This window comes from Chrysemys picta, chromosome 7 (genome assembly GCF_011386835.1).
Source record: "Chrysemys picta bellii isolate R12L10 chromosome 7, ASM1138683v2, whole genome shotgun sequence".
NCBI lineage: Eukaryota > Metazoa > Chordata > Testudines > Emydidae > Chrysemys > Chrysemys picta.
The window spans coordinates 68,382,903-68,406,364 of NC_088797.1; the positions used below are offsets into that span (position 1 = coordinate 68,382,903).

The following is a 23,462-nucleotide window of genomic DNA, read 5'->3' on the forward strand; positions in this document are numbered from 1 at the left end:
CATAGGAATGCTGTGAGGGTTCATGAGATAATGTCTCTCAGGGTATGTCTACACTACGAGAGTAGTTCGATTTTACTTAAATCAAATTTTTGGAATCGATATTGCAAAGTCGAACGTGTGTGTCCACACTAAGGACAGTAATTTGACTTTGTGAGTCCACAGTAACGGGGAAAGCGTCGACATTGGAAGCGGTGCACTGTGGGTGCACTGTGGGCAGCTATCCCACAGTTCCCGCAGTCACCGCTGCCCATTGGAATTCTGGGTGGAGCCGCAAATGCCTTCTGGGTAAAAAAAATGTGTCGAGGGTGCTTTTGGGTAACTGTCGTCATCCGTCCATCACTCCTGCCCTCCCTCCCTGAAAGCGCCGGCGGGAAATCAGTTCGCGCACTTTTCTAGTCAGTGACAGCGCGGACGCCACAGCACTGCGAGCATGGAGCATGCTGCGACCATCGCTGCAGTTGTGGCCGCTCTCAACGCCTCGCAGCTTATCATCCACCTTTCCCTGAGGCAGATGCAGATAAGTCAGGCGAGGAGGCTACGGCACCGCGGTGAGGGCCTGAAGTCTGAGAGTAGCACAGACCTCTCAGAAAGCACGGGACCCAGCGCTGAGGACATCACGGTGGCAATGGGTCATATTGATGCCGTGGAATGGCGATTCTGGGCCCGGGAAACAAGCACTGAGTGGTGGGACCGCATAGTGCTGCAGGTCTGGGATGAATCCCAGTGGCTGCGAAACTTTCGCATGCGGAAGGGAACTTTCCTTGAACTTTGTGAGTTGCTGTCCCCTGCCCTGAAGCGCAATGACACCCAGATGCGAGCAGCCCTGACTGTCCAGAAGCGAGTGGCCATAGCCCTCTGGAAGCTTGCAACGCCAGACAGCTACCGGTCAGTCGCGAACCAGTTTAGCGTGGGCAAATCTACCGTGGGGGTTGTTGTGATGCAAGTAGCCAAGGCAATCGTTGATGTACTGCTGCCAAAGGTAGTGACCCTGGGAAACGTGGAGGCGATCATAGATGGCTTCGCAGCGATGGGATTCCCAAACTGCGGTGGGGCCTTAGATGGAACTCACATCCCTATCCTGGCACCGGACCACCAGGCCAGCCAGTACATTAACAGAAAGGGCTACTTTTCCATGGTGCTGCAAGCACTGGTGGACCACAGGGGACGTTTTACCAACATCTACGTCGGATGGCCGGGCAAGGTTCATGACGCTCGTGTTTTCAGGAACTCTGGTCTGTTTAGACGGCTGCAGCAAGGTATTTACTTCCCGGACCACAAAATAACTGTTGGGGATGTGGAGATGCCTATAGTCATCCTCGGGGACCCAGCCTACCCGCTAATGCCCTGGCTCATGAAGCCCTATACTGGCGCCCTGGACAGTGAAAAAGAACTCTTCAACTACCGGCTGAGCAAGTGCAGAATGGTGGTGGAGTGTGCTTTTGGCCATCTCAAGGGGAGATGGAGAAGCTTACTGACTCGCTGTGATCTCAGCAAAACCAATATCCCCATTGTTATAGCAGCTTGCTGTGTGCTCCACAATCTCTGTGAGAGCAAGAGGGAGACCTTTATGGCGGGGTGGGAGGTTGAGGCAAAGAGCCTGGCTTCTGATTACGCACAGCCAGACAGCTGGGCGATTAGAAGAGACCAGCGGGACGCGCTGTGCATCCGGGAGGCTTTGAAAGCTAGGTTCCTGAGTGAGCAGGGTAACCTGTGACTTTTAAGTTAGTGTACAGAGAAGCTGAACCTGCCCCCGTTTTTTTACCCAGTTAATGTTGACTATCCTCTCCAGTTACATACCCCCTTCACCCCCTTCCAACACATGTTTAGAAATAAAATCACTTCTACTTTGTTAATGAACACTGTTGTCTTTATTACTGTTTTCTCAGGAATGTTTGAAAACTGGGACGCAGACTGTGGTGGGGAGCGGGTGTAGTGTAGTGACGCAAATGAAGCTTCTAAACTCAAGGATTGACAGGCTCCGCTGTGGTGGACTGGTTGTTTCAACGGAGCCTGTCACCCCTCCTGATCAGGACTGTGTGTATGGGGGGGGCGATGTGACTTTGTGGCAGGGGGAGGACGGTTACAGATCCCCTGCTGCGTGGCTCTGTGATCCAGGATAAGGACCGCTGCATAAGATCTGTAACTGCCCTCCCCCGCCACAAAGTCACAGAGCAACCCACCCCCCACCACATAACATGAAAACCACCTCACAGACTGACCAGGGTAACTAGTCACTGCACTGTGTATGTGCCCTGCTGCTGTACCTGCCCCCGCCTATGTACCCTGCCAAAGGTGACTGTCCTGTCCAATTACCAACCCCCTTTCCCCTCCTCCTCCAAAAGAACATGATGGAAACAGTAGTTAACAGAAACGTATTTTTTATTATCAACTACACATGGAACTGGGAGGTGAAACTTGGACGGGGGCTTGTCAGGCGGGAAGGAAATCACTTGTTAAATTTTGGGGAATGAGAGCCTTCTACTACTAGAGCTCTCTGCAGGGGTGGAGTGAGAGTTGTCATGGACTCTGCCGCCCCTCCTTCTTTGGACTTTGGGTGAGGTGGGTATGGGACTTGGTGGCGGGGGAGGGCGGTTAGAGATAGACTGCAGCGGGGCTCTGTCCTCCTGCCTCCGTTCCTGCAGAACATCCACAAGGCGCCGGAGCGTGTCCGTTTGCTCCCTCAGTAGTCCAAGCAGCGTTTGAGTCGCCTGCTGGTCTTCCTGCCGCCACCTCTCCTCCCGATCCATGTTTGCTTGGTGCATTTGGGACAAGTTCTCCCGCCACTGGGTCTGCTGTGCTGCCTGGGCTCGGGAGCAGGCCATAAGCTCCGAAAACATGTCCTCCCGTGTCGTCTTCTTCCTACGCCTAATCTGCGCTAGCCTCTGGGAGTGTGATGCCAGGCTAGGTTGTGAGACAGTCGCAGATGTGGCTGTGGGAATGGGAAAAAGGGAGTGAATTCCTCAGAAAGATAAATGTAGTTGTGAACAAAGAACATAGTCTTTCTCTGTGAACAAGACCATGCACAGCACCTATCACATGCGCACTCAGCACAAGGTCGAATTCTCGGCCTTCGCATTCAGTGCCTGGGGTCTTGCACAGCACATTTGAGAAGCGGGGCAGGACAGCGGAATTTCTGTTGCAGGCAGACATGGTAAGCCGTAGACTTGTGGCAGCTTAAAAATTTAATATTAGAAATGGCCTCATTTCACATTGAAAGCAATGTCAGTCCCTGCTGCCAGCAATCCGGCAAGCAGGAACTCTGCCCCTGTCCCACCCCCTCGCGGCTGTCCCCGGGAAAGATCCGTGTATGCTGCCCCTCTCCCGCCTCCACAGTGTGGCTGCAAACCAGCGGTTACAGTTCTGTAAAGGAACGGGCAAGCAGTCCCAACACTAACATTCCCCTACCTAATTCAAAGCAGGTCACCATGAGCGACATCACCCTCATGAGGATCTCTGACAGCGAGAAAGAGAGAATGCTCCGGGAAAGCCTCCAAAGACCAGGGCCGTATGCCGCCCTGCTGTGCAGAGCAATGATTCCCGAGTACTTGATAATCTCGTGGCGCGGCAACGTGTCATACTACGGAGGACCCAATAAGGCCACTCTCCCCAGGAACCTGCTGCAACGGCTTTCCAATTACCTCCAGGAGAGCTTCATCGAGATGTCACAGGAGGATTTCTGCTCTATCCCCGGACATATAGACCGCATTTTACTCTAGCTGCACTAGCAGTGACAAAACAGTAGAGCGGCTTGGGCAGGACAATCATGCAAAACCGGACATTGTTAGATTTTTTTTCAATAGTTGCACTGCCCATGACTGAACCGTTAAGCGCCTAGGGCAAACTAATCATGAGAAACCCATTTTTGTTATTATTAATACTCCTGTTCTGTTAAAAATAAATGTTTAGATGTTTACAACACTTACTGGCTGATCCTTCCCCAGATTCTGTGTCCGGGGTAACGGCTGGGGACGGTTGGTAGGGGATCTCTGTAAGGGTGATGAAGAGATCCTGGCTGTCGGGGAAATCAGCGTTGTGAGCGCTGTCGACTGCCTCGTCCTCCTCATCTCCTTCCTCATCTTCTCCGTCCGCTAACATGTCCGAGGAACCGGCCGTGGACAATATCCCATCCTCAGAGTCCACGGTCAGTGGTGGGGTAGTGGTGGCGGCCGCACCTAGGATGGAATGCAGTGCCTCGTAGAAACGGGATGTCTGGGGATGGGATCCGGAGCGTCCGTTTGCCTCTTTGGTCTTCTGGTAGCCTTGTCTCAGCTCCTTGATTTTCACGCGGCACTGTGTTGCATCCCGGCTGTATCCTCTCTCTGACATGTCTTTAGAGATCTTCTCGTAGATCTTTGCATTCCGTTTCTTGGAGTGCAGCTCGGAAAGCACGGACTCATTGCCCCACACAGCGATCAGATCCAAGACTTCCCGATCAGTCCATGCTGGGGCCCTCTTTCTATTCTGAGATTGCATGGCCATCACTGCTGGAGAGCTCTGCATCGTTGCCAGTGCTGCTGAGCTCGCCACGATGTCCAGACAGGAAAAGGAATTAAAATTCAAATTTTCCCGGGGCTTTTCCTGTGTGGCTGGTCAGAGCATCCGAGCCTGTACTGCTGTCCAGAGCGTCAACAGAGTGGTGCACTGTGGGATAGCTCTCAGAGCTATTAGCGTCGATTTCCATCCACACCTAGCCTAATTCGACATGGCCATGTCGAATTTAGCGCTACTCCCCTCGTCGGGGAGGAGTACAGAAGTCAAATTAGAGAGACCTCTATGTCAAACTAAATAGCTTCGCGGTGTGGACGGGTGCAGGGTTAATTCGATGTAACGGCGCTAACTTCGACATAAACGCCTAGTGTAGACCAGGCCTCAGTGAACATTTAAAGTGTTCAAATTTTATTAGGTGGTATTATTTTATTTTAAATTGGAATTGTGTATGTATCCAGAAGAGAGTGCCTCTTATTACCTATACATACAATACCTCAACCTTGTCTTTTTTTTTCTTCTTCAAATTAATTAATTTCTTTCTCCAAGTGTGCTGTTTAAAATTACCTAATTACCTGTAAACAAAAGGAAATATGTGTTTTAACAGTAGAATTTAATTTTTACTAATCTAATTGAATAATAATAAGGCTTAGCAATGGGCACACAAAGAGCGAGCATCATAGAAAACATGAATACATTTAGCCAATGTAAAACATCTTGAACCGTTTGCACTTCCACCATGCATTATGTATTTTTTTTAAATGAAAAAAATCAGACATGGGAGAATTAATTTTAACTTCATTGCTTATGAATTATTAATTATATCTGACTTTGGAATTATTTACATATTGAATAGTAAATTAGTTAGGTGAAGAACAATTAGAAGGGAACCAACAAGGAGTCCAGTGGCACCTTAAAGACTAACAGATTTATTTGGGCATAAGCTTTCGTGGGTAAAAAACCTCACTTCTTCAGATGCATGGAGTGAAAGTTCCAGATGCAGGCATTATACCGACACATGAAGAGAAGGGAGTTACCTCACAAGTGGAGAACCAGTGTTGACAGGGCGAATTCGATCAGGGTGGATGTAGTCCACTCCTAATAATAGATGAGGAGGTGTCAATTCCAGGAGAGGCAAAGCTGCTTTTTGTAATGAGCCAGGCACTCCCAGTCCCTATTCAAGCCCAAATTAATGGTGTTAAATTTGCAAATGAATTTTAGTTCTGCTGTTTCTCTTTGAAGTCTGTTTCTGAAGTTTCTTTGTTCAAGAATAGTTACCTTTAAATCTGTTATAGAATGTCCAGGGAGATTGAAGTGTTCACCTACTGGCTTTTGTATGTTACCATTCCTGATGTCCGATTTGTGTCCATTTATTTAGAAGGGAGTAGCTGTCTCACAAACTTAAAATTAAAGATGCCAAAATACAGGGATGTTGCTAAAAGAAGGGACAGTGATTTGGTTTGATGGCCACATCACCATCAGGTTTCCCATGTGGATACATATGTGCCGTTAAATGTATTTCTGTAAAGCCAGTGATGTGCTTTTATAGCTGCCTCTCAATCGCCCACCCTCATTCCCTTAGTGGTTTTGTATTTTTAACTATATCTTGGGCATCTCCTCCTGAATGTTGCATCACCTCAAACTCATCACGGGGTGTCTGGTCACATATGATCACAAGCAAGGAAAGAGGCTGTACTGCAGGTGGTTAAGTCCAGTGCTAATGACCCTTACTCTGAAACAGGGTAATATGGCCCAATGGCCAGAGTCCATAAAGTGGCCCTGACGCCCAGGGCTGTGGGGCCAATGGCCGGAGTCCATAAAGTCGCACCCCTCCACGGGGTTGTGTGGCTTATTGGCCCACTGGGGTAGTGAGGCGCCACTCGGGGGTGTGTGGCACCCAGGGTAGGGGGACTTGGGTCCTCCCTGCTCCTCCGAGCCCCAGCCCAGGGCCCTGGCAGTGGCAGGGTTACTCACCACCGAGTCAGTAAGAATCCTCCCAAAACACACTGACTGGGTCCCCTGTTCACCCACCGGAGCAAAGTCTAAGTCCCCATGGCTGCTTCCTTCCACAGGCGGCGTAGCTCCGGATGGCATGGCCACCTCTCTGGGTTTGTCAGACAACCTGGAATCTGTCTGGGGCTCTGCATGCCTTGACTCTGGGGTTGGGGCTTGTAGCAGCTCCCTGGAGAGAACCTGCAGTCTACATCCTCTCCCTTCAGCAGCCTGCCAGACTTAGCTGGGCTGCTTCCCTTTATACTGCTCCAGGCTGAGCATGCCCAGCAGAGGTGAAGGGGCATGGCTTCTTCAGCCTGCAACGCACAGTTAACCCCTGCAGAGCCAGGGTGAGGTAGCTACACCCCATCACACGAGCCTTTTGGTAAGCTAGACATGCTTGTAGACTGCTTTTGTTTTAAAATCCTTTTTCTCTATGGTTTGTCCCCTCTGGTAAAATAATAATACATTTTTGTTAGGAAGGCTGACTAGTCACTGAATGCTTGTGACTCCCAAAGGGAAGGACTGCAGATATCAAAACTCATTTGGACCTGCTAGGTAAACACGACAGATGCACATGATTCTATAGCCCTGGGAATGGTCTAGAAGTGGGAAAATTGAGAATTCCATCCCTTGATAGGTAAAGACATGAGGCCAGGCACCTGATGGGGTGCTCTCTCCCATAGACCAGGAAGGGGACAAAGGAGCAGCTGACCCTGAAACTATAAATCTTTCCTATATTGTTCTCTCCTCCAAACCCTCCCTTGCAGGAACTGTCCATGACTTATTGGGGTTTATTTTTTTGTTAGTCCTCAGTATTGCAAATACTTACGTGCATGCTAAAAATTAAAATTCAACATGTGCATAAGTCTTAGTGTTTTATATTTTGCCTTTCAGTCTCCAAGTCCAGCAGTAGTTCAGTATCCATATAGGCCAACGCAGTAGCCTGTTATGCAATATCCAAATGGCCAGCATAAGTTCTAGCCATTTTGCTACCCCAGCCACAGTTGCAAAGGCTTTCCTGTAGATGAACACTAGACACTGTCTGTAGAAAGCTTGTTTGCGCTCCTCAGTGATAGCTCATACAAAGCCTAGGACATTCACATTTGTTTTTATTGAGAAGGGAAGTTGGCCAAAAAACCAGGGTTAGACTAAGTGCTACATGGTCTTTGACTTGCACATAGACATCTTCAGGAGTGGGCAGAAGAGACGCTGCAGAATCCTATGTATAAACACAAGTCCCTTCTGTGAGACTTTAGCCCACAGCCTTTAGTCTTCTGGCCCAGGAACAAGTCTGCTATCATGCAAGGCTTTAATGACACCTTAATATTATCATATTTAATGTACTATGAAAGTTTATACTTGGAGATCACTGTTAAAAAGGTTTGAAATGCCATTCCAGAATTATACTAAATTACAGGAAAAATACTGTATTACTGGAGAAATATGATCAGCTTGCATACTACTCTCTGCTTAATGCCAGATGGATTAATGTTACCATAATGAATACCCAAGAAATTAAACATGATTTGTCGCTTGTTGCAAAGTGCTGCACAGAATGGTAATCCATTGTCACTTTCCATGAAAGAAGCTTGATCTGTCAATGAGATCTCAGGCAGAGATTGTAGTATCTTCATAAAAATGCCTTTTGCTACTATAACATAAATGTTCTAATAATATCAAAACCAGCGAAGTCCCAGCAGTTTAGCTGGAGAAGGCAGAGGACCTAAGTTGGATTTTTAATGAGGTGTTCCAAAGATCACATAGGCTTACAGTCTCTCACCAATGGGTTAAGTTTGTGCTGTTTTGCATCCTAGTTAGTCATGCATGACTATTCGGTTCTTCCCTGCAGTGTCCAATGAGCAGATGGAATGGTCAGTAGGTCACAATACGACATGCTGAAAAGGTCAAAATGCTACAGGATGCCACTGTCTCTCTCTGTCTTACAATTACGATATCTTGTTCTGGTAGCAAACGTCTTAATGAGGACAGTAATGAATACAACTTAAATCTATTCATCTCACCCAGACGCTGAAAAACAAGGGCTCGGAGAATTTGTATTAATAAAGGAGCAGATCCTGCAATCTTTAGTCACATGAGCAGAGCAACCCTATCTCAGTCAGTCAGTCACATTGATTTCAGAGGATTCCTCAAATGAGCGAGGGTTGCAGGACTGAGCCCAAAATAAGAACTAACTTGAACCTTCATCCAGAACTTGATCTAAATCTTCACTTGGAATATTTTTTATGATCCAAGAATAGTCTTCTGGTTAGGATGTTGGACTGCAACTCAGGAGATGCGGGTTTAATTCCTAGGTCTGTCAGAGGCTTTGTGTGTCTTTGGCTAAGTGAGATCCAGAGTCCACTAATGACACTGGAAGTCTTTTGATTAACTTCAGTGGACAGTAGATCAGGCTTTCTGCATGCCATTTCCCTAGCTGTAAAATGGGTTAACACTTCCCTGCCTCACAGGTGTTACTCCTTAATGTATGAGTTGCTGGGATACTAAATGGGTACCCATGAATACGGCACCACATGGCAAACTCATCAATCTCCCTAATGGCTGTCTATGATGTGATCTGGAGAATCTCATATGCAGTCTTAACGGGAACATTTGAAATAGGCAAGGCAGACCACAACTTGGTGACAGTGTCATTAAAGTTTTGAATTTTTCTCAAGCTCTTATGCTATCATCTGTATTCGTATCTGAATTATGCTGACATGTAGGGATCCCAACCGAGATTGGTATCGTACTGTATTAGGCAACGTACAAACAGTGCCCTGCCCCAGAAACACATACAAAGTGAAGGATAACTGGGGAAACAGGCTTAGAGAGGTAAAGTGACTTGGTCACGGTTCCACAACCACTGACAGGCAGAAGCAGGATTAGAATCTAGATCTCCTGATTGTCAGTCCAGCACCCTATCCATTACACCACATTGCCTCCTGCTGAAGGCCATGGAGGTATGCTGAGTTACACCAGCTGAGAATCTTGCTTATTGTTACTCTGTCTTCTCTAATTATTTCTACTGATATTCTATATTTTTGTCAGTGGCATTCTTGTCATTTATAGAAAAGCAGCATTGAAAGACTGATGTGGATCACAAGATTCACAGCACACTGAGCATTTTACATAAGAAAATAGAGAAAGCAATTACTTTTAGTGGAGAAAATGCTGGTGTTTGTATACAAAGAGTGTATGTTAGACTCCATTCAATACTGGCTGCTTTCTGTACAGATCACTTCAGCCAATTATCTCATGCCTCACGACTAGTGTAGCTGTATAAGAGGCTGATCCTGCTCACATGGACTTCCGTGATGCAGGATCAGATCTCAGCAAGTGAAAACTGGTTATGTATGTCTATGGGGAGGAAAATCATGTAGGTTTTAATTTAAGTCATAGAGGGAGTGTTAGCAGAGTGATAACACAGTCATGGGTGGGGGGAAAAAAGGTTCTTGAGTATGTTCCCAGGAAATTGCTTTATTTTTAAACAAGCTGGCCTCAGGTTGGGGTAGTAGTAGTTTAATTTTCATAAAACATCATAGAAGATGAAAGCATATTACATAATCCAATTCACTGCCCTGCCAATGCACGATTGTTACTGTCATATTTTTTAGTGCTTTGTCCACCCTATTTGTAGCTTTAAATGACCCAAATGATGGGGCTTTCACCACTTTTGGGAGATGCCACAGTGGTTCTCAAACTCTGGACTGTGGAGCCCTTAGGTTTGCAGGATCATGCACCCCTTGAGAGCCAACTAGAGTGAGGATTGGGCTATGGGGAAGAGATCTCTGAGAGGGCCGTTCAAGGTGGTCCACAGAAAGAAACTGCTGGAGAATTCTCAGCCTAGTATATTTCAGTCATAGGAAGCTTTTCCTGATCTAACATTGAATTTTTTCCTGATCTAACACAAATCCTGTTTTTATGGATAAAACTTTTGCTTTTCACTTTGCAAAATGTTCACTGGAAAACTGACTCCTTTTCTTTGCCTGTTTTGTAAGAGCCAGTTTCTGATACCTTTGCTCATATCGTATTACTCTTTCTGCATGCTTACTCCAGGAGTAGTTCCCACTGATTCACTGTATCTCTATTGACTTGAATTATTAGGAAATTAGACTCTCCTCCTCATTGTTTTTGCTGTACATAATTTCACCAGCTGTGACAACTGTGTGCATTCAGCATCGCTCTGTGAAGTGAGCAGATATTTCAGTAGCAGTATGTAGTGTTTTCTGGAGACATTGTTTGTAAACATTTCCATGTTTGCAAAGAGCAAAAACCTTAAGAAGTTGCAAAGGCAAAATTGATGTGTTTTGTTGTCAGGCCTACATAGTGTGTATCTCTGGCTCTGCAACTCACTGGAGGGAAAATGATGGACAGTGATGTCTCTGTTGCTAATATATTTTCCTCACATTTTAGGAAATGTCCATTATATTGGAATTCATGCTCATGTTTTATTGTCCACCAGCTGAATCTCCATGACCATATATTAAATTCCTCAGTCTTTTACTCATCTATCAAAACCTCACTCCGGCATCAGAATGTGCTTCCATATTTTCTACAGTACATCTAGTGGAGAGAAACTTTCCATGGACTTCAGCAGGCTTTGGATCAAGTATATAATCACCTTTTAAAGCTGCACATATGGAGGATCTGAAGGTGAGGAAGAACTTGAATATATAAGCCAAAAAAGCCCCAAATGCCAGAGTTAGCTGAAATTTTCTGAATTTTGAATTTTCAAGTAAACTTTTTGTCAGTTGATTTTTGATGTAAACATACTCCCCACTCCCAATTTTCCCCCCCCACGCATACGTTTTGTGGGATTTTTTGGGCCAACTCTGCACAATACAGTTCAAAAGCATCTGTTGTGGATGCAAAACTAAGTAACTTGGGCAATTTCAAAGATATCATATGCCACTACATTATAAGTATATGCAAAATTTCTGAGTTTGGGACTGCTTAGCTAGAAAGCTCCCTTTTTTTTCATTGCTCTGTCAATTTAAGCCTTTAAAAAATAAACAGGAATCCAGGCTGATATTTGAGAATGTTTTATTCTGATGAGGGTGACAACAAAATTGCTAAGGCCTCAGTCCTGCAATGACTCTGTAAGTGGACCTATTGCAGGACTGGGAACCAAGTTTGCATGATCCCTGGAAAGCAGGGCATATAATCCAAAAAGCAAATCAGTTAACTTAAAGTGCTGCCATAATAAACTCCAGCAGAAAGCATATATAATTGTGTAGGGTCCGTTATTTACCTAGTCATTTGAGTGTTCACTAGTACATTAAATGGCGGCGGAGGGGAGGGAGGAGGAGTAGCAACATGATGCCAGTCAGAGAATGAGTTTCCATGTAGCTTTCCCAGGTTATAATAATTCTGTCTGCTGTCTTGCAGGTATGGGAGTATTAGAGGGAAGGTTTCATGCTAATGAAAGGGTTGTTTTATTACATTACAGTGTTGCTATAAATGTTCTCTAATTACCTATGTTATGGTAGGAATCTGAAAAAGGATAAATTGAGTGCCTTGCATAATTTATAAAAGCTGAATGTTTCCTAATTAGTTCTGTTAGGTTAATGATATCGCAGCCTCATTTTTCCATGGCCCTAGGCAATGACCTTTACCCTCCCCAATTTTAACACTTTCTTTTAGTTCAAAACCATGTGGTGACCTTCCCCATCTTGAGCGGTATTTGGGAGACATAATGCCTTGGAAAATGTTACAAATCCCTTTGCCCCCACCCCTTTAAAGTAAAGAAATGTCCTGCTTTATACAGGCAGAGTAAAAGCCTGATTTATACAGATCCTCTGAAGAATGTTGGTGAAGTGCATTCCTTCAGTGTTTTCATAGAAACTGATGTGAGCTGCATTAGCAGAAGATGTGAAAATGGTGAGGTGGGGGGAGAGAAAAGCTTCTCTCAAAAGAATTCTAAAATAACATTTTGCATCCTCAAGTAATTCCCAGCTCTCCCTGGCAACCATTCATTTCTTCCGAACAGCAGAAATTTGCAATATGAAAGTGGATTGGCTTGCTTTTCCCATGGGGTCCTGTATCTCTTCATCCAGCGCCTAGGGTAAAAAGCAATGCATACGTTTACAATATAAATGTGATTTAATCGACCTCCCTGTCAGCGAGAAATGGCAAGCATATCAAACAAGCCCAAGATGCTAGGAAGAAAAAAATCATAAATTATTCCAGTGATGAGTTTCTGAGCCGCATTTTGGACTACTAGATGATTCCATGTAAGGCTGTTCCTTGAAACAATAATTAAGATAATTCTGTATGACAAGGAGAAAAATGTTCAGCTTTGTACAAGATGTGCTTTCTGTTTAGCAAGCTGAACGCTCTCTATATTGATTAGAATTCCCCTTAGCCACTGCAATACAAAGCTGAAATTAATTCAACGATGCACCATCTTCCCTTACTTACTATATCCTGTGCAAAGAGGGTTGGCTTCTAAGTCAGGAAATTGAGAGAGAGAGAGAGAGAGAGAGAGAGAGAGGAGTGTGTGTATCTAAATGTCTCCAATAATAGCATTTTTATGAGCACTGAATGTTCATCGGTATGGATGTTGAGAAGTTCTATTGGGCCTGAAGGCATTTGTTAGAAACAGAAGCTGACCATCATGAGTTAAATAAATAAATTCATTGAGGAAACCTTTGCTTAAGTGTTCAGATTTGTTCATTACTGAAAATGGTTTCTGTGCAAGAGTCCCTACTACAATCACTTTCTAGTTTTAGGCACAACTGAGAAATTCCTAATTTTCCTCTAAATATTTGAAGATCGTAGGAAATGAAACTGACAAAAAGAAAGCTGTATACATGGATTTGTCCCTTAATCTCAGCACCAGTTTTTTCCTCCAAATAATTGCCTGCATCCTTTTTTCAGATTGTTTAGATAGACCCTGATCCAAAATCCACTAAAGTTGGCGGGTGTCTTAGTACTGATGGCCTATGGATCAGTCCCCAAGGGCCTTAGTACAGTAATCCTGTTCGCTATGCTGTACTGGCTCATTCAGATCTTCATCCACCCAGTATCTAGTATTATCTAGGTAGGATAAATATAGGGACCATATTTTATTAATCTTATATCTACTATCCGTTGTATTCCTACTAAGGTACCAGTGCTAAAAACACTTGAGCAGGAGAGTAACTTTACCTCTGCAAGTAATGTAATTGATTTCATGGGGACACTTACATGCATAAAACCCTTTATATGCTTAAGTGTGTGCAGAACTGGGGCCCAAGTTTGTATATTTCAGACAGATATCATGACTGCACTAAACCATTCCAGCAAAGACAGGTTCCACAGGCCATTTCCACTGGTTATATTCTTTTTTATATATTATGTTTTTATTTCCCCAATACCAACATAATACAATGCCAGGGTTTATCAAGGAGAAGCTTAAGTGGAGACAGGGTTGCCTTGCGGATAGAGTGTTGGACTGGGACTTAGGAGACCTGGGCTCAATTTGTGGCTCTACCACTGGCCTGCTGAGCGACCTTGGGTGAGCCACTTCGCCGCTCTGTGCCTCAGTTTCCCCATCTGCAAAATGGGGATAGTGATCCTGACCTCCTTTGTGAAGTGCTTTGAGAGCTATGGTGGTAAAGGCCTACGTAATAACTAGGCCGAATCACCAACCTGTGTGAAGATGAGCTTTACCCGGTAGCACACAGCTCCCATTGTTCTGCACTGTTTGGATACACCCTCCTCTCATGCCTTTTTACAGCCTGCTTGTTTGTGTGGTGCTCCTGCTACTATTGCTTTTCACTGTGAGAGACTTTTTTTTTTGCATTCTATCCTTCAACTAGGCCTGAACCTTTCAGTGTTTAATTTGTACATCACATGTTTTGGCTATTTATCTTTCCCTGCATCCAGGGCTTGAGAGTTTATTTACTACCTTATTCCAGCCTGGCCAGCTCTACATTCCCTTGCCACAGACTAAAGTTTGAGTTGCAAACAATTACAATCTGATGGTTTTTTATAAGTCAGCCGGTACATTTTTATGTTTTGACCTGGTGAAATGTATTTCTTTCAAATTCCTCTGACAGAATGTGTCATTTGTGAACTTTATACTTGGCTTCTTGGCTCTGACACACTTTGAGTTACAGCGTTTCTCCCCCTCTCTTGAATAAATTATTGTTCCCACCTCCTAGAGGACTGCCATATGTCTCCTTCCCTGACCTCCTCTTTTTAATTCACTTGAAAATTTCTTGTTATTTAGCTTAACCTCTTGTGCAGCTTTCCTTGCTGCCTGTGTGGTGACTTTTCTTTTTACACTCTTGGAACTTCAATGTATAATCTTCCCTGTCCTTTTCTGCACCTGATGTTTTACCTCATCCCAGGCCTTTACAACAGAGATGATATCTCAAGTATCCTGGCCAGATTCCAGTTTGAGTAATTACGTTGTCTCCCTAAATTCTCCGTGCCCTTTCAATTGAATATAGTTCTTCCTCACTTCCTGCCCTCAGCTATTGTGTGCACTGCTAAGCAGTCTCTGTGTTGCACTTGCTCTATCTGCCTGTCTGGCATGCTTTGGGATGAAAAGTAAATGTAAGGTAGTATTATTTTAACATTTTTATGTGCCTTTTTTATTTTTACATGGCTTACAATTACTTTCCATTAAATGCTTTCCATTCCCCTTCTGTGGATTTCATGCATTATTTTATCTACAGGATATCTCCTAGCCCTTGCTTCCTACTTTCAAAACAAGTCCCTTTAAGTGTCCTCACTTTACCTCCTTTTGGCCTTAGGTTTCTCCTGTCATGGATATTGATCCCATGTATTTTCTCTCCAGTCTTGTTTTATGCTTTAAACCCAAGCTGAGCAGAGACATCTCTTTCTAGAGAAGTGCCGTGTGTTTGAAAATGAGTCTTCCTGGATCGTGCTCTTTATTCTTCATTGTGTATGTCTCAGCTGATATCCACATAGTTAAAATGTCCCAAAACTCTTAGCGCCAGATTGCATCAGGCTCTAGGCCCAGTGTAAAGACGCTCACTGGACTGGGCTTAGGATCAGTTGCATATAGTTCTTGATATGCATGCACAATCCACAATGATATCTGCTGGAAGATGCACTGAGGGGAATTTTGTTGGGTTCACTGCTTGAAGGAATTCACTATAGTAGTAAGCAGCCAACATCAGGTTTGTTTAAAAATTAAATACAAAAGATGCACCCAATTCATATACAGCATTCTTCCTCCTTAAAATAGTCAGTGGTTGCCAGTCATGTTGTGTTCTACACGGCTCATCTAAGGATTTTCAGGATATTGAATCATACATCAAAACTCATCCTACTGTTGAAATGTGGTAGATCCTTGGGCTTAAAATTCTGATTGGGGCTTCCATCATCATTCAGCGTGCTTTGAGAAGTGTAGCCAACAGTAGGATATTTGGCTTTGTACATATTATTGAAGATATCATCCAAGGATTTCAGCTCCTTCTCTGAGAGTTCGGTTGTGTCATGAGTGAGATCTGCTGGATCAAGCAACAGCTTTGTGATGCCTTTTGTTGAGTCCTTTCCAACCAGGATGTTGTATGTCACATACAATTCTTTTCCAGAAATGACATCAAATACCATTGCCTTCACTGCCACGTAAATAGTCTGGCCCCTCTCCTCTGGTCAGGTTAGGCTCAATGAAGAACTGCACGTGTTGGCTTGAAGTGTAGCTGCTGATCCACCAGAGCAGCCAAGGTGGCCATGCAGCTACCCAAGCCCACCCGCCATGGTGCTTTGGAGGTGACCAATTAGCAAGACTCTTTTTATCCTTGTTCATCTTCCAGTTTTCATCCCTGATGCCCCCAAACAAAGAATTTCCTTGGTGCCATCATGGGAACAGGGTTCTACTGCCTTGGGCAGATCAGAGTAGATTGGAAGGTCAGAACCAGCTGGAAGATGCACAGCCAGAGGGAGGGCATCATGTATTTCTCAGCTTCTGGGCCAGATTCCCTGCTTCATTCAGCTTCCATGGGCACAGAGTCCGTTTCAGACAGGAACCTGCCTTGGGAGTGATTGTTTCTGTGGGTTTTTGCTTCCAACCTGGTCCTTGGTGCAGCCCTGGAGGCTGCTTTGATATGTGCCAGCTGTCTAGTCACTGGGGCAATGTAGGGAGGGAGGTGGAGGAGGAAGCTCTACCAGCTTTGTGCCCAGAAGGGGACTTTCAGCAACTATTTACTCTGTGTGTGCAAAGGGAGCAGAGAAGGGCAGAGAATCTGCACTCTACTTTCAACTGCAGAGCTCCACTTTTACTTCATTTGTAAGTGTGTGGGTGGGGGGGGTGGACATGTACTACCTGCAATAAGGGTTTGAATTGTCTTCTACAGAAGACTAGTGCTGTTTCTAAAACACATGCTCCTGAAAGTACTATTGCTTGCAGATGAGGGGGTCAGATCTGCATGCACCAAGGGACATCAGACATTCCATTGAAGTGAATAGAGTGACACCAATGTGAGATCAGAATCAGGGCCCGGATCTGTTATGGTACGTGTCCCTCACAAAGGGAGGCGGCTGCTGCATCGCACTGTGAGGTTGGTGACACTGCAGGAAGAGCATTGTGGGATTCACTCTTCCTGAGCCTTGAATTACATCTTTAGTGGCAAGTTACTTAAAATTTCTCACCCAAATGTACAGTATTGTAGTTGTGGCGAACAGGTATCGAGGACTCCTGATGTATTTCACCCAGGATGAATTTAGCCCAAAGAGTACTGGGATCAATATATCAGGCAATGCTAGGGATTAGCCATTGTATGTCTGCATCACTGATTAGATTACACAATAAAACCTTGATGTGCAATATGTATGGTTTTACAGTCTGGTTAGGATCTTTGGAGCAATCCAACCTCTGTTTAGCTATATGGGAAACCAGAATGAAGTGGTTCCCCCCCCCCCCAATCCAAAATTTTAATTGCTGTGATATATAAAAGCTCTGAGAGATGGCCTGATTGCAAAATGCTGCCCATATAGAGATGGGCAGCATGATCCAAAGTCTAGTGAAATCAATAGACTCCCAGTAACATGAATGGACTTTGGAGCAGGCCCACGTTCAATAAAAATGTCATGGGGCTTCCCCCCACAAATTCCATGAGCTTGATAATTGAGGATTTTCACCCTTTCGTTATCCTGAAAGCCAGAGTTTTTTAGCTGTCTGTGGCCCTTGTCATTTATTATTGAATTTCTCTTAGCCTACAATATTTTTCAGCCGAACAAAGATGATTGCTTTAGCTTCTGTTAACGTCATCAGACCCTGATGCTGGGACTAGATCACATAAGGTGTTGAAGAGCAACGTATATAATTAAACGAAAGCAATAAAATATGGCATAATCATAGAAACAGTCTAGTTAAACTGTAGGCATGAAAGTGTTCTTGTGAATTTGATGCAGATCGGTGTGGCCGTCAGGGTGTGCGCTGTGAGACTGATTCAAGAAGAATAATTGAAGTCTTAGAGAGATGCAAACCAGCATGTGGGAGAACACTTAGTAGCAAGTGGAAATAAAATACACTGTGGGGAAATGCTTGTTTCTCCACCTAGGGGGATTATTCACACATTCAAATCTAGATGTAGATCCTTTCCTTATTCAGTAAATTAGCAGTAGCCAACAGTCACTGCACCAAAATCAGTGGTACAGAGGAGTCATTTACTGTTTTGTTTGTTTTTCCCCCTCTCTTTTTCATAAAAACAGTGCTGGAGAGAGAGGTTACAAATCAGCATTAAGTGGTAGGAAAGCAATCTATGCCTTGAACAATAAACACTGTAGCACTGCTGAATTGTATACTTAGAAACCTGGTGCATTGTAGATATTGCTGTGAGCAGATGGACCGTAAGTGTATTGACTGCCAAGCCTTCCTAAACCCCACAGACTAGACATGGCAGCATGTCTGGAAGTGGGAGTGAGAAGCAACTTGCTAACTTTTCCCTTTGCTGTTTCCATCCTCTGTTTCAGAGTGAAAAAAGTGATTTTTTTCCCCATTGCCTTGAAAATGAGTATATAGATGACAATCCTGCTTTTATACAGCAGCTTTCCTCCAGACAGCTATCCAGCCACTTGACAGACATTACTGACTGTGCAGACTATGGCCCAAATCCTGACCTGTCACAGTGGTAGTCATTATGCCTCTCACATTCTGTCAGTTGGGGCAGGATTCCAGGCAAAAGGCCTGAGGATCGTAGCATGGGTGCAGAATGAGCAATGTGCATGCCTTCCATGGGGGTTGGGAGCAGCACTTGCTTCTGAGGGCAGCATCTGCCTGAGACCAGTGTTTCTCGACCAGTGGGTCACAATGCCCAAAGGGGTCATGAACGCCAATAGGTGGAGGAGGGATAGGCATTGAAAATTTCATTGCAATCTAAAGCAGAGAAAATCTTCCTTCCCCCACTCCTCTCACCATCACTCTTCAAGAATTCGTTGTCAACCCCCGAAGCGCGTGCATGCACATGCACAAATACAAATAAATGTAAGGGGGACATGAAAATATTTGACTTGAGATAAAGGGTAGTCTCTGTGAAAAGGTTTAGAAACACTGTACTAGGCAATTGGAGGGCCTAGGTACGCTCCCTGACACAGACCATTTAGCGATGTGCTCTGTAAGCCTCTCCAGTGCATTAGAGAGGAATCCTTACTTCTCCTTTGGTAGGGTGATGGAGGGAAAGAAGCTCCTTATGACCGCCCTGCACACCATGGTAGGATTTAGTTACGTACATTTATACAAAATTACTGTGACATTAAGGTTGAAAGATTTGGCAGGAAATGCAGTTACGGCTGAAAAGTCCATCTTAAATCCGCCCTATTTTAAAATCTGGGCTCTACACATACTTCATCTCAAAACATCCATGGAGATAACTGACACAGTGTAATTGCCATTAGCAAAGTGGGTGTCTTCTGGCCTGACATCTGCATGCACGTTGTTTGTGTCTCTTACCTGAGAACACTATGAAGGACTGGATAGAACGTATTTCATCCTCATCAGGAATTACAAGATGGGGCCTTGGACTCATGCTAATTGTGAGGGAAGTGTGTTGGGGTGTATAGACCCCCACACAGCAGTGGACACTAAAGAGTTAGTGAAGAAAGTAATCCCTCCCCCAACTGCAGCTAAATGGTTGGTTAGCAATAGATGGGATAAAAAGCTGCAACCCAGACAGAGTAGGGTGACTGACAGAAGCTGAGAATCCTAGCTGAACAGCTTCACAGCATCAGGGAAAAGCCACCCAGAGAGACCAGTTTCCCGTTAGAAGGGTGCAGGGAAGGTTTGCCATACAGAAGATGCCTGCAAAGGCCATAGGTAGTAAGTAGTTCCAGAGGCAGCAGGAGACTTATGCAATCAGCTCATGACTGACTAATACAGAGTCTGCAGGGGTGAGACACAGGAAGACCCAGGCCCACCCTCTCCTCTATCCCCTCGCCCATGGAAGGGGGGCAGCAGGGTTGTCACCAGTACCTGTTTTCTTGGGACTGTCTCCCTCAGCCCACCCTTTTAAAATTTTTTGGTAGCTGTTCAAGTCCCACGTTTGATCAATCGTGCTCCTGTGGGTTCCCCCAGTGCTTAATGACTGTGTGGGGTGGGGAGGAGTTGCAGGGCGGCAGTACCTGAGCAGAAGGAGCTCTGGCTCTGGAGTGTCTGGGAACTATGGGGAAAAGGTGGCTCAGGAGCAGTGAGCACAACAGGGCGAGCTTGGGGCTGGCAATGCCGACAGCATAGGCACTGTCTGCAGGGGTCACTGCTGGATGAGAGAGGGATAGATCTGGTTGGTGCCACATCCTGCTTAGTGAGGTTGGTGCCTGGGGCAGCCATGGGGGCTGGTGCCCCATCCTGCAGGTGGGATGGGGAGAAAGTGCCATGCATGGGGAGGACAGGTGCTACCGGGGATGTATGTGGTGTGGTGTGTTGTGGGGGGCAGGTGGATGTCTCAGGTTTTTGTATCTCAGAGGTGGCAATCCAAACCCAGATGCAGAGTGGCTAATTGGATTGTATTTTTTGTGTCTGTTTCAACTTCCTTTGTTCCTCCCAGGGAGATATCCAGCCCTGGAACGAGTGATTGGAGGCCCATAATAGGACCTTTGGGACCTTGGGGTGAGACCCCCTTTCTAGCCCAAAAGTGGAGAAGGAGGGATGAAGTCAAAAGAAAAGGCCAAGCACTATAGGCCATATTTTTGAACTGATACAAAGGTAAACGGAGACATGGTCAGGGTTTAGCTGATCGCCATATTTGGGGTCGGGAAGGAATTTTCCTCCAGAGCAGATTGGCAGAGGCCCTGGGGGTTTTCGCCTTCCTCTGCAGAGTCGGGCACGGGTCACTTGCTGGAAGATTCTCTGCACCTTGAAGTCTTTTAACCATGAGATAGGTTTGATACAGGAGTGGGTGGGTGAGATTCTGTGGCCTGCATTGTGCAGGGACTAGATTATCATAATGGTCCCTTCTGATCTTAAAGTCTATGAGTCTATGATTCTAAGGCTGATGTTACCAAATGCCTAGCCCTGCGAGGGTGCATTAATGGGTGAGGGGCCCAGCCACAGGGAGATATAATCTTATGGGTTCTTTTATGAGGTTGATGGATTTCCACTCCATACGGCTAAATGCAGTGCCTTGCATAATGACAGGTTTCAGAGTAGCAGCCGTGTTAGTCTGTATCCGCAAAAAGAACAGGAGTACTTGTGGCACCTTAGAGACTAACACATTTATTAGAGCATAAGCTTTCGTGGACTCTCCACGAAAGCTTATGCTCTAATAAATTTGTTAGTCTCTAAGGTGCCACAAGTACTCCTGTTCTTCTTTTTGCGGATACAGACTAATACGGCTGCTACTCTGAAACCCATGGGTTCTTTTAGTGATATTTGGTGGGATTGCTTCAAAATTCAAAGTGTTTGGAGAATTAATATAACTCATTGTGGAGTGCTATGGATAAAGCAATTGCTTTAATGCTTGGGGGGCACTCGTGGATATCAGGCCAGGTTCTGGCCCTGGCTTTGGCTGCTTTGGGCCACTCCAGTAGTGCAAAGTGACAGGAAATCTAATTAAAGGGGCTCCTAAGAGATTTCTTGCCTGTTCTATGCCGTGCCCCCTCATGACATTGGGGACATGTTAGAGGAAGGGGTAAATTCTGTGCTCTATTGCTGGTTACTGAAATGACTCTTTGGGCTGCTTTGACTTACTTCAGGGACAGGTCTGCTAAGGTGTCATGAAAACCCCTTTTGCTTCTAATGCCTAGCACTGGTCAGCCACCCTAAAGAATCTTGCCTACCGGCATATCTCTCAAATGTCCTTCATTTCAAGGGACACTATTAATTTTACCCCAAAATTACATATGTTCAAGACAAATTTGGTGCTGCTTCACTTTTATTGTTGAAAAACTAATTGCAACAGAAGGCAGAACCCTGGAACTGATGTTAGACAGTTGCTCACACTGAAGGGATGAGTCTGACTGCAGTATAAGTTTCCTATATGTATATGTGTAGAGCTGGGTGAATATTTTTTTTTTTTTTTTTTTTTTTGGTGAATAGTAAATGTATTTTGGGGGCACCCAAACTAATAATTAGTGTGGTCTTTCTTTGTAGTCCCTTCCCCACCACCCCCAACATATTTTGGAAATATGGAAGTATTTCAACATTTTCTAAATGAAGAATTTTGACATTTAGCATGAAATCAACATTTTTTAAATGAAATGTCATTGGAATCAACATTTTCTAAACGAAATGTTAATTCAAGTGACTTTAAATTTTTGTTTTGTTTCAGCAAGAAAAAAATGTTTGTTTTAAAACCACTTTTTCCCCTGGAATTTTTGATTCAGTCATTGAACTGAAAAATCAATTCTTTGCTCAACTCTAAATATGTGTCCACTATTTGTAGCCTTTGTTACACTTAACATCCCCCACTTGGGCCTTGGCAGGTTGAGAGAGGTGCCCATAGATTACAACTCATATAGGAAAAACTCCTTTGGTTCCTCCTCTTGGCTGCCCAAATTAGTGTAGCTGTGAAATGGTAGAGCCTACAACCATGTACAGTGGAGAAACTGATTTATGAAAATCTAGGAAATTGTCCCTGGAGAAAATGACTATCTTAAAAAGCAATCCATCCTACAATGGCTACCTGACTTTCTGTAGCATCCTTTCATTCCATACATGAAAAGAATAGTATGGCTGAGAGAACTGCTTCCCTGAAAAACTTCTCACCTCAGTGACAATCTTGAAGTTACTCTTCCTAAATCTGCAGTTTTTTAACGTCACTGCTGCCCGTCTGTAGGAGAATGATTTAATTTGCCCCCTAATTCAGTGTAATGCATATTAGTCCCATGCATTTCATTTTCCCCTATGAATAGTTTTTTCTCCATTCTTGTTTAGAGAACTAGAGCCTAGTCCAAGAGGCCCCTGAGGAAATGAGTATCTTTCCATTGACTTCAGTGGGCTTTTAAGAGCTTTTGGTCTATGTAGATGTGACATGATAAAGTGATATGAAGACAAACCTCAGTCGAAATAGTGCAAGCACCATACCAGCAGAATGTGCAAAGAATACAAGATTGCGTCTGACTAGAAAAAGGCATGAAGTGCAAACCATAAAGACTCCAGAGAGCACTGGCTGCAAGTGGAAGAGTGGGTGGCAAAACACGTGGGGATATGTAAATAAGTGCTGGTCTGCTATCGTGGGGCACACTCACCTAATTCAAGCACTGCTTCCCCTATTAAATATCTCTATAATATACAGAATGCAGAACTGCTTTGTTGATTAGTGTATATAGCTGTAAAAAGACATTAACCAGACACACTTACAATATTCTCTTTGCTCTTAGTGTTTGGGATCGGTTCATCACATGATGTCAGATTTACAGCTACCCTCTTTTCATCAATACTGGCAAATAATTCTCTAGACATTTATCATTTTAAAGTGTCACAGTCCAGTGCTTTTTCCGAGGACCAAAATCAATACTGATCTTGGTTTGAATACTTTTCTGACAAGGTTCTTATTTGTAGATTCACAAGTAGAACTAATGTGTGTTAAAGC

At 44.5% G+C, this 23,462-nt stretch overlaps 1 long non-coding RNA gene across 1 annotated transcript in view; it reads left to right on the plus strand.

Annotated features, from left to right (window-relative positions):
• The window catches only part of LOC135972719 (uncharacterized), a 71,513-nt gene extending 48,061 nt beyond the window's left edge, over nucleotides 1-23,452 (plus strand). The window contains exons 3-5 of the long non-coding RNA XR_010589198.1: nucleotides 10,943-11,133; nucleotides 20,478-20,635; nucleotides 22,805-23,452. This is a non-coding gene — a long non-coding RNA (uncharacterized LOC135972719). The remainder of the gene's footprint in view (nucleotides 1-10,942; nucleotides 11,134-20,477; nucleotides 20,636-22,804) is intronic.
• Nucleotides 23,453-23,462: the final 10 nt, after the last annotated feature.